General features: G+C 41.3%; 1 long non-coding RNA gene across 1 annotated transcript in view; it reads right to left on the reverse strand.

Moving 5' to 3' along the window:
- Positions 1–13,682, reverse strand: part of LOC147354936 (uncharacterized) — a 46,887-nt gene extending 33,205 nt beyond the window's left edge. Inside the window, exon 1 of the long non-coding RNA XR_015144107.1 lies at positions 13,481–13,682. This is a non-coding gene — a long non-coding RNA (uncharacterized LOC147354936). The remainder of the gene's footprint in view (positions 1–13,480) is intronic.
- Positions 13,683–15,277: the final 1,595 nt, after the last annotated feature.

Consider the following 15,277-nt stretch of genomic DNA (forward strand, 5'->3'; position numbering starts at 1 on the left):
CATTCCTCTTTGGTCTGATGCTTCTTGGCTTAGCTTATTACCTGTATGACCTTCGATTTCTTCATGATCATTCCAGACTTTCTGCTCTGAACTTGTATATCTTCCTGATACCACAAACTAGCCTGAGTCCCTGGAGATCCCCTTGTTGTTATGTGTGAACATACACTTGAGCCCCCTCAAGAGAAAGGGAGATTCCAGCCCCTTGAATCACTGAGTCCATGTGTTTCTTCCCAGAAAGTTCTGTGAAATTATACTCTTGGTGGTAAAGAGAAAATTTAGCTCTTTAGCTCTAGGCTTCCAAACACCACTAGGTGAGTTTTAAATTCTCCAAATTTTTCTGCTAAATGTTCATGTAAGTGTGTATGTGATTTTTCTCAAAGAGTTCAAAAGTCCCATGGATGTTTCCTGAGTTGTCAGAAAGTGAAAGAAAAACTAGAACAAGCATCCAGTTGCTTAAAGGCTCATTAAATTGGCTTTTAGCTCATACCCAAATGATGTAGTCAAATCTCCAGAGACCTTTTTAAGCTATCCTGCTTGTGATGCAATTCAGTTGATTGAGAGCCATTAGAAAGTTCACAGTAGAAATCCACTGAAGTTGAACACGGCCATGGTATTCTGACTGAAGAACCTGTTTCTCATGAACTGAAGACAACTTTGTACTTTACCAACTGTTTCATAGACTAGGGCCTCAGGTCGTTCAGTCTTTGCAAGTTACAGCATTCAGGTAAACACAGCCCAACAAATACAAGTAATTAAAAGCAATTCCCATCTTTTTGTGAATATCTTAAAAGATGTCAAAGAGAACCAATTTATTACAAGTGTTTCTTAAAAGTCTCTATTATTTTTCTTCTCAATATTAGTCAAATTCCCAACTTCTTCAAAGCTTCTCCCTACATACTTTACTTTCGACTTCCAGTCCCCAAATCTTCCTCTAAAATTAAGTTGGCACAGACCTATTCTTTCTTCTTGATATCCCCTACCCAGAGATTTTCTTGGAACCCACAGGAGCCCACTCTTTCTTCATTCATGTGCAATCTCCCAGTGCAAGGTAGTTAATGCCCTATGGATAAACCTTGACTATGGAGAATAGGAGCAGATTGATAAATGTTTCCTTGTTTCTTCCCCTTTGCATTTCATAAGCATTTCACATTGTCCTAGAGAGGGAATTTGTGAGATACTTAATATCTTGTAGTAAATTCCTCTTTTTTTCTTTTCTTTTTTTTTTTTTATGTGAAGTAGTCAGAGTGAATTATGTTGTTTGCAATCAAGAATTACATCCAATAAAGATTCCAACAGTAGTTGTTTGAGTTCCAGTGTCCCTGGGTCCTTGACAACACTGGTTATTATCAATTAAAAGAAGCAAACAAAATGAAACAAAAATGTTTCCTTAGGGTCCAGACTTATAGGACAAAAAAAGCAAATAAATTTTTACAGAGTGCCCACAGTTGAGCAAGCTCTTAACTGTGTAGCTACAAACTGGGTTTGGGATTCATTTAAACCAGTGATCATAGGAATTTAGCGGGAAGGCCATTTCCATCCTTTTATTACTCTGATCATTTCATATTGTGACCCCAGGTTTCATGTGATGCTTGGTGGAAAACATGTGTTTTGCAAAGCATGACTGTTTCTGGTTGGTAAACAAGAAGATGGATTTTTCTGACCTGCTGGAGGATATCATGGATTCCTTCTCTACTGAGGAACCAATTCCCAAGGCATTTATCCAAATTGCCTTGCCTCATGACAGCTTCTCAAACTCATCTATTAATGTACCCCTAACAGTAGAGCAAATATATTCCCTTTGGGATACAGAGGCAGGGTAAGGAATGTCACAGTTTGAATTTTAAGATGTTTTTGAAATTTTGTTCGTATCAAAAAATTAATTTAAATTTTACATTCTGTTCTCTAAAATGCCAAATCTACATTTACATTAAAATAATAAGCAAAGTTGTTTAACTAAGGAGAATTTCCATTAAATAAATTAGATGGAAAAATGCATCTATCTCTGCTCCATCCCAAAATGAATTGACCTGATTCAGATGTCAAATATGCTAGTCACACCTCAGTTTGAAACTTACTTCCCTCTATGTCAGCATAGTTAGTCAGTGACCATCAGATGCATTAAATACAGAGACCAAAATTAATAAACGAAAAAGATGAAACAAAGACCAGACTGGGGCAGAAGGAAACTTAAACTTTAATGTAAAATCTTCAGAGATAAAAGAAAACATTGCCTACTTGAATAGCAGTAACAATAATAGGATGTTATTTAAAAAAAAGAGAAACTTTCAGAGAACAGGAAAGCGCTCTCATGAATACATGCAAGATAAATTTTAAAAAGAAGGTAAATTTGAGGAAGTCTTCATAGAAGTAGAACAAAAAATGATAACAAATGGGGAAACAGAAGAAAAAAGAATTTTTAGAATAAGAAGATCAATTCAGAAAGTCTGATCTCTGACTAATAGAAGTTCCAGAAAGAACACCAAGTAAACAGAAGTTAAAAAAATCAGATAGTATTGGAAACTTTCCCAGAACTAAAGGCCATGAATTTCAGAACTGAAAGGGTCCACTGAGTGCTCAGGACAATAAATAAAAAACAGACCATACCAAGGCAAACCACTGTGAAATGTCTGAATATTGGAAATAAAGAAAAATAGCTTAATAAATCCCAGAGAGAAAAAATAGGTCATATACCAAAGGCCAAGAATCAGCAAAGCATTAGATTTTCTAAAAACACCTTGAAATTTAGAAGATTCTGGAGTAATATTTCAAAATCTAAAAATATCTTCAATCTAGGATTTTATAGGCCACTGAACTATAATTTATGTAATTGTACAATAAAAGTTTTCTGATACTCAAGGCCTCAAAAAATTTACTTCCTATGTACCTTATGTAGAAAGTAACTGGAAGATGTGTTCCATAAAAACAAGAAAGTAAACAGAGATAAAAAAGAATGCAAGATGCCCAGGAAATGAGGAGTATAATCTCAGGAAGAGACACGAAAAGAATTCTTTGAATAACAATAATGGAAATACCTAAGTCAGTGTATATAGGAGGCTTTGAAAGTCCTCAACTTTGGGTTGGAGGAGGAAATTAATTAATCCAGAAACAATGTCTCCAAGAGATGAAAAAAAAAAAGTGCCAATTCCTAAAGACATGTTCTTCTGAAGAAATACGCAAACTAATTAGTGTAAGAACGTAACACCAACCAGATTTTTTTAAGACAATTTGAACTCCAGGAAAAACAAAAAGCTGTACAAAAAGAACATGTAATCATAGCTATGAGCAGTATTTATACTATCCTAAAAATGCATTTACACTGGGTACTAATTTAACAAGTAATTATGGCTTAACTGCACTGAGAGTATGAATCTTAGAGTACGTGTGTGTAAGAGAGCTCAACTTCCATTTTTTCATAAGAAAAGTCAATCATTATAGTGTGAAGTAGCAGTATTGTTCTATTATTTAGAAAGATGGAGCAAAATGCCAAGAAATGAAAGCAGATGCCTCTGGGGAGCATGAAGGAATGACCAGGCAGGGGACTGCTACTTTATTTAAGTCTTGTATTACTATTTTTTTTAAATTATGGTAGTAAAAGTAATATATGTATATTACTTTTGGCAAATATATTTAAAGAAAGAAACAGCAAATCAAAATTCTAATGGAAACCCCCAGATTTAATGTGTCAAGAATTAATATAAAGTTAAAACATAAAATGGGAGGAGGAGTGGGCATCAGATTCCAACAAAATATCTCCTTGACCTCTCTGGGCCAGATCAAGCCTCTGAGTAATAGAAAGGCTTTGAAAGGAAGGGAATAAAGAGTTCCTTTCTTCCTTCCCTTGGTGGACAATTTTCAGAGATCATTGCAACTGGTCCTCACCACAACTTTTAGGAATAAAGGTAGTGATTTTCTAGGTGAGAGACAAGTCCCTAAAGGATGAAGCATTTAACTACAGATATTGTTTATATGTTTTAGCATAAGCCCCAGGCAGTCTGTGGATGGATTTTCCAACTTGTGATACACTTGAAGCCATTTTACAGATAGGAAAACTGAGGCTTGGCAGATCAAGGGGCTTTAGCAAGTCCTACAAATAGTAAGTGGCAGAGCTACAATATGGTGCTAGCCTCCAATACAACAGCCTACTCTGCACCACTGGAGCACACGGAGATTGTGTTTTAATCCTGCTGGGAGCCCCAGGACCAAGCACCCTATGCCTGGCACACAGGACTTGCTCAAAGAAGCAGGCAAAGCCCTAAAGAGTTCTCATCTGGTTTATCAGCCCAAGAGAATTTTCAGCAGAACAAGCCACCAAATCCCTCCTCCCTCTACCTGCCATGCACTTGACCTGTGAAGAATCATGCAGATACAGCTTCTTCAGGTGGGCCCTCCAACAGAACAAGAGAGAGCCAATCAAAGTGGCCCAAAGAGTCAGCTTACAGACTGAGGGGCCAGGCTTTCACACTGAAATGTCAAACACTTTAAATTATAGGACAATAACCATTTGGTCTCAAAAAATAGCAAATTTAAACCTCTCATGAAAAAAAAAAAAATGAAATTGTGGAAACAATTTTGGAACCCACAGAACTTTTGAAAATGTCATTAACAAACTGTGAAACCAGGGAGATAAAAATCAGATGACCCAAGGGGGAATGGCAATGCCCCCAGCTCAGCCCCTCACACTGAGTCACGCAGAGTGGGGTTTCCACGCTGCAGGTCCAGGAGGCAGGGGGTCCAGAGCTAATGCATGTCTCCTGCTTCGCACCCCACCCAGGGCAGCAGCCTTTGGAAGGCACGGAATGAGAGAATTCGCCAGCAGTGAAGCTGGACGTCCTGGAGTTTGACAGCCCAGGACGTGGAAACGAGCACCACAGAAACCTATTAGTAGGCGTCTCTCGTTTTAACATCAGAACGGTAACTGTTGCATAGTGGGGCCAGAACATCATATGCAAAAGCACGTAGGCAGGACCCAACTGCCTATCCTTGTCTTCAAGAATGTGGTCCAACCATCTTTGCCCCTGAGACCCCTGAAAACCTGTAATATCTCCTAGGAGAGCGCTCGTCCCTCCTTACCTAAATGCACATTGATGTAAGCATCCTATGAGAGGGCAGAAATGTAGGTTTTACGACTTGATTTGTTGGACGGTGTTTTGCCTGATGGCTGGGAGAAGCATTGTTATCGTGCTACTTGGCTTAAAGGTCTGTCCCTGCTCTGCAATTCAACAAGCCCAAAGTGTATTTATGCTTCAACTCAAAACAGTCTCCATCACATTCCTCATACTTAACTCTACCAAAGCATTTCAAATGCTGTGAGTCCAGATTACTTTTTTTTCAAGTTCAGTAACTACAACCCTGGCTCCTCTATCTCTAGAATCCTTCTATATCAAACACAAGGCTTATGATAAAGATTGCCCCAGTGCTGATGGTGGAATCAAAATCAGCACAATTACTCTGAAAGATGGTCTGGTGCTATGTACTATAATGAAAGTGAAAGTCACTCAGTCATGTCCAAGTTCCAGTGTTCCCACATGCCGCAACTAGAAGTTCGTTCACGCGCTGCAACTAACGGTCCTGCACTTGGCAATGAAGATCAAAGATCCCACAAGCCACAACTAAGACTCAGCACGGCCAAATAAATAAATAAATAAAATTTTAAAAAGAAAGTCAAGTTCACCAATCCATTTTAAAGTGAAAGTGAAAGTTGCTCAGTCGTGTCCTACTCTTTGCGACCCCATGGACTATAGAGTCCATGGAATTCTCCAGGTCAGAATACTGGAGTGGGTAGCCTTTCCCTTTTCCAGGGGATTGTCCCAACCCAGGGATCAAACCCAGGTCTCCCACATTGCAGGCAGATTCTTCACCAACTGAGCCACAAGGGAAGCCCAAGACTACTGGAGTGGGTAGCCTATCCTTTCTCCAGCAGATCTTCCCAACCCAGAAATTGAACTGGGATCTCCTGCATTGCAGACAGATTATTTACCAACTGAGCTATCAGGAAAGCCATGTACTGTAATACATAGTACAAATGAGCACACCTTACATCATAGTCATTTCCAACAGCTTATCCTGTGGTTATCGTTAAGGCTGTTCCTAAAGAATTGATGCTTTTGAACTGTGGTGTGGGAGAAGACTCTTGAGAGTCCCTTGGACTGCAAGGAGATCCAACCAGTCCATTCTGAAGGAGATCAGCCCTGGGATTTCTTTGGAAGGAATGATGCTAAAGCTGAAACTCCAGTACTTTGGCCACCTCATGCGAAGAGTTGACTCATTGGAAAAGACCCTGATGCTGGGAGGGATTGGGGGCAAGAGGAGAAGGGGACGACAGAGGATGAGATGGCTGGATGGCATCACTGACTCGATGGACGTGAGTCTGGGTGAACTCCGGGAGTTGGTGATGGACAGGGAGGCCTGGTGTGCTGTGATTCATGGGGTCGCAAAGAGTCGGACACGACTGAGCGACTGATCTGATCTAATCTGAAAGATGTTCATGTCAGAGGTCTTTATAATAGGAAAATTTTGAAATCAGGCTGAAGGTCCACTAATACTATGTTGTTTCAATTAATTATTGTACATCCATACCCCACACAAAGATCTACTGTGCTACCAATAAGAATGGAGTAGTCAAGGTCTATTTACTGGCAGAGAAAATGCACAGGATGCAGTACGGGATATTAAAGCGGGCCACAACACAATACACAGTGTAATAAAGTTTATAACATACATATGGATAAAGAGACTGTTCATTCACTCATCTATTCATCAAATATGTAGGAAGCACTTCTGCATTCTTACCATTCCTGACACCGTTCCAGGCACTGAGTAGATAGCCATGAACAAAACTTGCCAAGTTCCCACTCTTATACAGTTTACAATGTAAAAAAGCACAGAGAAAGAAACAAATATTAAATATAATGTCAGAGATGGATAATTGCTGTGAACAAAAATTAAAATTAGGGTAAATAATTAGAGTGTGGTGGAGGGGACCATTTTAAATAGCCTCATTATGGTAGGGTTCTCTGAGGAGATGACATTTGGACAGAAATCTACAGGAAGAGGGACAGACTGCAAGACTCTCTCCAGGTGACACCAAGTTCAGATGCTGGCGGAAAAGAATGGTGGGAACGTTCAAGGCTCAGCAAGAAGGAGCCGTGACTGGGAACGAGTGGGAGGTAAGGTCGGTGGGCTAGCAAGGCCAGGGTCTTTTGGAAATCAATGGAGGGTTTGGGCTGGGGCAGGACTCTGGCTACTGTGTAACAGTCTACAGGGGCACAGAAGTGGAGGCAGAAAGACCAGTTCAAAGGCCATTGCAGGAGAGGCTCATGGCTTGAATGAGTGTGGTACTAATGGAGTTGGTGAGAAGTAGTTAAATTCTGGATCCATATTAAAGATAGAATTTCCAGGGTTGATCCAGAATTCACAGCATGAGGTAAACAGAAAAGTAAAATTTTGGGTCTGAATAACTTTTTAAAAAAATGATAATGTCACTTATGGAGCTAGGAAGTACTAGGGAGGAATAGTTGGGAGGGGAAATCAGATGACTACATATCAAGGTATATGGTCATGATGCTAGCTAACACTTATGTAAGTGCTTGCTTGCTCTGGGCCAGGCACTGTTGTAACTGATTTATTTCTATATTTACTTACTTGATCATCACAAGAACACTTTGAGGTGGATTACTGTTATTGCACTTGGGAATATGGCTTACTTTTATATTTATCTGAACATGCTCACTTTCTTTGCAATGAAAGTTCAATTTCCATTACATAAGAAACAAATGTGTGTGTGTGTGTGTGTGTGTGTGTGTGTGTAATGATCCCAGTGAGAAAATAATTATGTATTTATAAATTTTAGTCCTTGGCAAGTCTCTGCGGATTGCTCAGTCTATAGTCTTTTAGTTCAACAGATTTTCAACTCCTTTTCCTGCCGGGTCAGTTAAGTTCATATGCAAGCCCCAGTCTCATGGCCATTCCCAGAGTGGCCATTCCCACATGGTTCCCTGCATCCTAGTCATCATGTAACCCTTTTGTTCCTTGACTTTTGAAAACACCAGCATCAGTGACAGAGAAATAAGCATTAAAGGGATAATCTTGAATCTGTTTTATTTTCTCATATGAAATTTTGCAAATGGATTACTTTAAACCATTATACTTAATACATCCTCACAGATTATGTTTGATACATCTCACCAGTGGGTCCCCACACCAGGCTTTGGTTTGAATGTTTATACAAATCAGGTAACTGGAGGGCATTGATTTCTTTTAAATTTCAACATTTCATAAATGAGGGCTCTCATTTACATTTTGTCTTTTCTCTCCAGTCACTAGCATTTAACCATAGATTTGGCTGTTCTGTGCAACAAGTTTTATCTATGTGAATGTGCTCACTAGACCGTAGAGAGCAGGGCTGATTGCAGCTCCTCACAATGGATGAACAGGGGGACATTTGGGGCAGGGGCCTCTGCCAGTTACCATAGTGACAGACTCCTGACTGGAGAATCCTGCCACTCCACCTGCCATGGAGAAACTGATTTCCATGGAATTTTGACTGTCCTCCATTGCCATCTGATACTTTCAGGGTATATAAGCGAAAGAAGAACAAATCAGGTCCAATTTAAAAGGAAAATTCAGATTGAGATCTCAGCTCATTCTGCTCCTCCAAAATGCTTAATAAGCCCCCTGATGCTGGATTTACACCAAAGGCAGTCACATTCAATTATTGTCATCCAAAACAAATATCTCTTTTTATATTCTTTTGAGAATGTAGAGAGGAATCTCATCATAACATGAGTCTTATTAAATGGAATTGGATATGCCTTGAATCAAACTGAGTCTCCTGAATAATCATGAACACTGGAACCAGAAAGGAATTAAAGGTTACATAGTCCAAGCATGTCACTTACAGATGAAGAAAAACATGGCCAGAGAATCTGAGTGACCTTCCCAGAAGCACACAGAATAACGGTCCACCCCGAGCTCGTTCAGCCCACCGGTGCCCGCCAGGGCCCCTCCCGGTGATCTATTGAACCCCCCCGTAGGCCCAGGATAGGATTCAGGACCCATCCCCACAGTTTCACCATGTGCCCCCTGTCTCCTGGGCCACGTGGGAAAGGGGAAAGCTCGTGCAGGCAGCAGGAGGGATGCTACAGTACCTCAAGCCTGGGAGCCATGGAAGCCTGTAGCCCTGCCCCGAAGTCCAACCTAGAGACTGTGAAAAGACATTTTGGAGGACTAAAGAAAGAAAGAAAGGAGGGGAGAAGTCAGAGGATGCTCGTGGATTTATAGAAATTTAAGGAGACATTAAGGAAACAGAGGTGAGAAGCATTTAAGAATCAAGGTCAAACTTTTAAAAGCCACCTTCAATAACATCTATCATCTAAAAGCCTCTACCCTCCTTATGAATGTTTGCTCAAGCTCTGAACAAGATAAAATTCAGATCACAATTGTTTTCTTGACTTACACCTTTCTTCCCTTGCACCTCAGCTATATTTCCTTTAGCGTATCAACATGTAACAAATTCTCAGCCTATATCACAGTCAAGAGACAAAAAGCTTATGATAGGAATAATTTTAAAAATTAAAGGTTGTCATCCTATCAACTATGCAGTAATCAAAATGTTCTTAGCTTTGAGAGAACATTACATGTGAAAATGCAATCTGCATTCAATGCCAACTGTATAAACAGCCTACTCCTGACTTTAAGTATTTGTCACAAGCTCGTAACCAACTACTGACTTTTATATATGCTGGAGGGTACTATAAACAGGCTGAGTTTACCTAACAAAAATCTCTACGCTCTGTTTTGATGACAAGAGTGACAATTCCCGGCCAGCCACTCTGTGGAAAGACTTCCTCACAGTGGTGACAAGCCAAAGTGCCACGTCAGTTATGTAGCTAGGTCTGGAGTGTCAGCCAAGAGCAGCTGGTCTGTCCTGGGACTGCACTGTCGACCCATCAGTTCCTACTAGCTCTAATTCCTGGTTAGCTGTCTCTTGGATTTACTGATTCAGTGGAACCTACAAATAATGTAAGTCACATGCAAATAGATTCACAAGGGAACACTGCCCCTCTGTTTTAGTTAAGAGTGATTGGTGATCTTTCCAGAGACTGGCCTGGCTCCTCCTGATACTGCTGCTGGCTTTGCCACCTAAGTCAGGCTCTTCCCCTCTGAGCCTCCACTCTCTCCTCTGTAGAATCAAGCAGGAAGTGAAGAGCAATGACAGGCATCTCAGGCTCTAACATTCCACCGTTTGGCTTTGGAAGAAAGTGTCTATTTATACAGAAGGGTCAGAATGAGAAAGATGTTTCTTATAATTGAAAGCAACGAGCCTTGAGAATTTATGAGACTCGTTACAGGCCAGGGCAATCCTTTCCTCAGGACAAGTCAGATGCCAGTCTGGGCCAGAGGAAAGAGGGTGTTCATCTGCATGTTTGAATGAAGGTCTGCAATCCTTTGTAGAACCATTAGCATCTCAATGTGCATTCCTGAGCTGTCTTTCCCTTGGTGAGTACCAGAAACTTCACGATATTTAACCAAGGGCCAGTGTTCCCACATGCCGCAACTAGAAGTTCGTTCACACGCTGCAACTAACAGTCCTGCACTTGGCAATGAAGATCAAAGGTCCCACAAGCCACAACTAAGACCCAGCACAGCCAAATACATAAATAACATTTAAAAAAGTCAAGTTCGCCAATCCATTTTAAAGTGAAAGTGAAAGTCGCTCAGTACAGTCTATGGAATTCTCCAGGCCAGACTACTGGAGTGGGTAGCCTTTCCCTCTTCCAGGGGATCTTCCCAATCCAAGGATCAAACCCAGGTCTCCCACATTGCAGGCAAATTCTTTACCAGCTGAGCCACAAGGGAAGCCAAATTCATTTTAAACCTACTTCAATTTTCCAATAGAATAGTATTCAGCATTAAAAAAAGGATATCCTACCATTTGTGACAACATGGATGGTCCTTAAGGGCATTGGTGGTGCTGGTAGTTTAGTTGCTAGGTTGTGTCTGACTCCTGCAACTCCAAGGACTATAGCCCACCAAGCTCCTCGTCCATGGGATCTCCCAGGCAACAATACTGGAGTGAGTTGCCATTTCCTTCTCCACTTAAGGACATTACACTGAGTGATATAAGAGAAAGACGAAAAACTGTATGTTCTTACTTATATGTGGAATCTAAAAAAGGCTGAATTCATAGAAACAGAATAGTGGTTTCCGGGAACTGGAGACAGGTTGATCAAAGAGTACCAGCTTCCAGTTAGAAGATGAATAAGTTCTCAGGATGTAATGCACAGCACTTGGACTATAGTTAATAATACTATAGTTTAGATCTGAAGGGTTTCCCTGGCGGCTCAGTGGTGAAGAACCCGCCTATCAATGCAGGAGATGTAAGAGATGTGTGTTTGTTCCCTGGGTGGGGAAGATCCCCTGGAGGAGAGCATGGCAACCCACTCCAGTATTCCTGCCTGGAGAATCCCATGGACAGAGGATCCTGGTGGGCTACAGTCCATCGGGTCGCAAAGAGTTGGACATGGCTGAAGTGACTGAGCATGCACACTTGAGATCTGAAAGTGTTAAGACAATAAATCTTAAATATTCTCACCATGCCCATACACACACACACACACAAGATCCCTAACTACTATATGAGGTGACGGATGTGTTAACTGACTTCATTGTGGCAATCATTCCATAATATATACATATATATGCCAGGTCATCATATTGTACACCTTAACATACACAATATTCTATGTCAATTACATGTCAATAAATCTTGAGAGGGGGAACCTAGCTCACTTTCGAAAGTTAACTCACACTCAGATTTCAGGAACATGCCTGTAACATTGATCAACCCACTCCCTCCCTTAAGGGCATTCTCCTTGTGAGATCACTGCATCTTCCCCATGCTGCGGGGAGAGCCTTTTTTTGTAAAATATCCTAACCGATGAATTAAATTCAGGCCTAGCTCACCCCTGACTACAGAGCACACAAGCAGATCTCTCGGCCTTGGAGCTGATTCCTTCTAAGACCGGTCTCCACTCTCCAAGGCCTCCAGCCCTGCTGCAGTCTTACAAGTGTTCAAGCCAGAGCTTGGTCAACCACTATTATGGAGCTGACAGATTCTTGGCTTTTCCAAGTTCTCTCCATCTCCCTTTTTTTTTTTTTTTAAGTGAATAAATAGGTCTAGTTAGGTTTATTATAGGAACAAAAGTTCTTCTGGAAAGCTCATTCTTTTGAATGGTTGAAATGAAAAATAATATCCCCTCCCCGCCCTTCAGAGTCCACACTGGTTGAAGTAGATGAAAACTCTAGCATTTCTAAACCCAAGGCTTTGTGTGGGATGGAGAATATAAAATGCCTCTTCTAGCCATTGTGACAGGAACGGAATGCACAGGTTTCTCAAGAGAAGACTCCAAGGCCCGCGCTGATCTAATTTATGTATCTTCCTGCCAGGAATAAAACCTCAAGACTGTGGCACTTCGTCTGTGATTATTTGATATTTTATATATTCGGTGCATATTTGGAAATGGCTTTAAATTGGGGTTTTAACTACCTATAAAGAGAAAAAGCAGTCTATTCCTCTTTTAACTTCTGGACATCTTTGTTGAAAAGCCTTCCTTCTATGGAGAAGATGAACCATTACAGGCGCACACGTTGAAACATGATGGTTACGAAGCCCAAGGACAGCTTCTCCCTCATCAGGGAGACACACGTGGTACTGTATTTGGCTTCAGCTTTTGATGTCAGCAACAATCACTCGGAAGACCTTCCCCAGCAAACCGGACCCCTTGTTTTTGCTCTTTCTCTCTTGGGTGGAGAGGAGCAGTGGAAGCTGGGCCTTGATGGGAGTGGACATACTGCATAGATGTGCCAGCTCTGAGAGAGGCAAGGGCTGCGGCAGTGACCCAGGCACTGGCCAAAGAAAGGGGGCCCTTACTGTAAGAGACTGAGCGTCACACTGCCAGGGTTTCAAATTCTTTCTGTTGACCTTCTTATTTTCTCAATTGTAAATCCACTTAGAAGAAACACAATTAGAAGGACTATTTAAAAAAAAAAAAAAAGGTAAGAAAAGAGAATGTTTAAAAGATTTTTAGGTATTTCCTCAGTTCTAAAGATGAGTTTTATTTACCTTGATATCCCACTGTGGTATTAGCTTCCTAGAGCTGCTGTAACAAATCACCACAAACTGGGTGCCTTCACACAACAGATATTAGTCTCTCCCAGTTCTAGAGGCCAGAAGTCAGAAATTAAAGAGTCAGCAGGGTTGCTCCTGGCAGCTCTGAGGGCAACGGCTCCATGCCTCCCTCCCAGCTTCGCATGGCAGCCCGCAATTCCTGGCATCACTCGGGTTGTGAAGGCATCATGCCAGCCTCTGCCTCCTTCCTCTCATGCCCCCACCCCCACACGACTTCTCCTTTTCCGACTCTTATAAGGACACCATCAGGGCCCATTCCAATCTGGGACGACCTCACCTTGAGACCCTTACCTTGATTATATTGGCAAAGACCCTTATTCCCAAAGTCACGGTCACAGGTTCCGGGTGCACATGTGTTCAGGTGACCACTCTTCACCCAGGAAGCAGTGCCAGAATCAATCTCCTGGAAATCCCCAAGGTTCATAATCGTGGTTTCATCTCTAACTTTTCTTGTATTTTTCTTATCTCTGCTTCCCTCTCTGCTTCCCTCCTCCTGTATAGCACACACATAACACAAACATGTAACTCAATTCAATTATTCCTACTCCACTATAGTGCTGGAAAGGCTGCAGCAAGGTATAGAAACCTATAAAAATTAAAGGCACTCTACTGGGAGTTTCTTGGTGGCTTAGTGGTTAGGTCTCTGCAGGGCCCAAGTGCAATCCCTGGTCGGGGAACACAGATTCCCACAAGCCACGTGGCTCAGCCAAACCATCATTGTAGACTGTAACTCTTTTTCATCTAATTTAAATATATACAAAGATGGGCACAATAAAGGACAGAAACGGTATGGACCTAACAGAAGCAGTGAATACTAAGAAGAGGTGGCAAGAATACACAGAACTGTACAAAAAAGATCTTTATGACCCAGATAACCACGATGGTGTGATCACTCACCTAGAGCCAGACATCCTGGAGTGTGAAGTCAAATGGGCCTTAGGAAGTATCACTATGAACAAAGCTAGTGGAGGTGATGGAATTTTAGTTGAGCTATTTCAAATCTTAAAAGATGATACTGTTAAAGTGTTGCACTCAATATACCAAATTTGGAAATCTCAAGAGGAGCCACAGGATTGGAAAAGGTCAGTTTTCATTCCAATCCCAAAGAAAGGCAATGCCAATGAATGTTCAAACTACCGCACAACTGCACTCATCTCACACGCTAGTAAAGTAATGCTCAAAATTCTCCAAGCCAGGCTTCAGCAATATGTGAACCGTGAACTTCCAGATGTTCAAGCTGGTTTTAGAAAAGGCAGAAGAACCAGAGATCAGATTGCCAACAACTGCTGAATCATAGAAAAAGCAAGAGAGTTCCAGAAGTATATCTTCATCTGCTTCACTGAGTATACTAAAGCCTTTGACTATGTGGATCACAGTCAAAATTCTTAAACAGATGGGGATACCAGACCACATGACCTGCCTCCTAAGAAATCTGAATGCAGGTCGAGAAGCAACAGAACTGGACATGGAACAACAGACTGGTACAAACTGAGAAACTAGTATGTCAAGACTGTATGTTGTCACCCATCCTGCTTATTTAATTTATATGCAGAATATATCATGCAAAATGCCCTGCTGGATGAAGGACAAACTGGAATCAAGATTGTTGGGAGAACTATCAATAACCTCAGATATGCAGGTGACACCACTGTTATGGCAGAAAGTGAAGAGGAACTAATGAGCCTGTTGATGAAGGTGAAAGAGAGAGTGGAAACCCTGGCTTAAAACTCAACATTCAAAAAACTAAGATCATGGCATTTGGTCCAATCACTTCATGGCAAATATATGGGGAAACAATGGAAACAGTGACAGACTTTATTTTGGGGGGGCTCCAAAATCACTGCAGATGGTGACTGCAACCACGAAATTAAAAGACACTTGCTCCTTGGAAGAAAAGCTATGACAAAACTAGACAATGTATTAAAAAGCTGAGATGTTACTTTGCCAGCAAAGGCCCGTCTAGTCAAAGCTATGGTTTTTCCAGTAGTCATATATGTATGTGAGATTTGGACCATAAAGAAGGCTGAGCACCAGAGAACTAGTGCTTTCAAACTGTGGTGCTGGATAAGACTCCTGAGAGTCCCTTGG

The sequence above is a fragment of the Bos grunniens genome, chromosome 17 (assembly GCF_055505025.1).
Source record: "Bos grunniens cultivar Pamir isolate PY7600 chromosome 17, Bosgru_T2T1.0, whole genome shotgun sequence".
In the NCBI taxonomy this organism is placed as follows: Eukaryota; Metazoa; Chordata; class Mammalia; order Artiodactyla; family Bovidae; genus Bos; species Bos grunniens.